Raw genomic sequence first — 1,726 nt, forward strand, 5'->3', positions numbered from 1 at the left:
TCAAAATTAAGATAGAAAAGTAACGCTGGGATCACTCTTGGCCGATACGGCCATGACAATGGTGTGATGCTGATTTTAGGAAAATTTTTAGCATATCGCCACACATTCCCATTCATTCGCGCGTAATCTCACTGACTGAGATGAGCGTCGTCATGAGTGCGATACATCCACGGTCGCTACACGCAATTGCAACACTGACCGACAAAATGAAACCTACTCCATTTTTCTCACCTAGTGTGGGATGATGGTCGGGCACCTGCGATACAAGGCATGCAAGGAGATAATGCATCGCTGTATCCATGTTCTGTTTCGCTGTTATTGCTAATCTAATCGCCTCTGAAAACTATATCTGCGATATATCTCCCTATGGGAGATGTGGCAACATGCATCACTACGAATGCGTTCAGCCATGGTATGTAAAGAGAGAGAGAGAGAGAGAGAGAGAGAGAGAGAGAGAGAGAGAGAGAGGAGAGAGAGAGAGAGTTGGTCTAACATATGAAGATTATTTTATTCACATATTTCATTTGTGGATTCAAGACATGTAAAGCCAGATTGTACGATGGGTTCCTCTTATGTATGATTAAGTAAATAAATGTGAAATACATAAGACTGTCGTCAATCATTTAGTTATATGTTAATTATGTTCTACGTAGGTAAACTTAGGTTATTTTAAAGAATCATAGGTTTTATTCTACCTACTTTTGTTACGAAGTCTTATGTAAACTTATAAAAAGTTTTGTATGAAACACACAAGGTATAAAACGCTAGGGATTTCATCATGTTTCCACGTGGTGTGAAGTTACATGAAGGTTTTAGACTAAACATTTTTAATGTTTCGAGACGAGTTGAGCGTAGGTAGCCGAGAATGTTGCCATCGTTAGGTGACGATAAAACTCTACTAAATTGCCAATTTGGCAACTCTGACGAACGCATCGAAAATGCAATGCTTGATGAACTGTGAGCTTCTATAATGATTTAGGAAGACTTATAAGGGCTTACCTGGGCCATATGTCCGACATTCTTGTAACCAGCATCTATTGAGCCACTAAGTGCTCTCTTTGAAATGTGTTTAGTACTTGATCAAATATTGGTTATACTGTGTGTTTGATTTTAAATATGTGAAGAGTATAAATATGAATACATTTTATATCGTAAAATTGATTTTTGTGAGTAACCCTGTGTGATATGATTGAAGAGGGAATTGCATTTACTTTTCTTAACTATTTTGTAACCTTGCGTGAGCCCAAAGCTCGTAATAGTAACATTTAATTATAAGTGAAGGTGTAATTAATGTTTACGTTCTATAGTGTTATAGTGTATTTTCTATTAATGGTTATATTAAATATTTACATGGATTAATTTCATTTAAAACAAGTGATTGTATTATTCTTGAAATGTCATTTTCTCATAATTCTAAGTAAATTATTTTTTGCTATTACTTTTGAATTGATATTTTTTTTAAAGAATAGATTTTTTTTTTTTGTAAAGTATGTATTATTTTGATAATCAATAATTAATTCAGCTATTTCCTCGTACCCTTAATATAGAAGCGAAGTAAGAAGTGGATTTCAGAAAAGTTACCCTTGAAAGTAAAGTACTCATCCAGTTTGGTTTGAGTATAAAGTGTTCATATATATTAACGTCGGGCAGTAGTGTATTATTCTCAGAGCTCGGAGGTATTCTCGTAATTATCAAATTTATGTAATATAACACAGGTGAGTTTGGA

Source organism: Palaemon carinicauda, chromosome 34 (genome assembly GCF_036898095.1).
Source record: "Palaemon carinicauda isolate YSFRI2023 chromosome 34, ASM3689809v2, whole genome shotgun sequence".
Taxonomy (NCBI): Eukaryota; Metazoa; Arthropoda; class Malacostraca; order Decapoda; family Palaemonidae; genus Palaemon; species Palaemon carinicauda.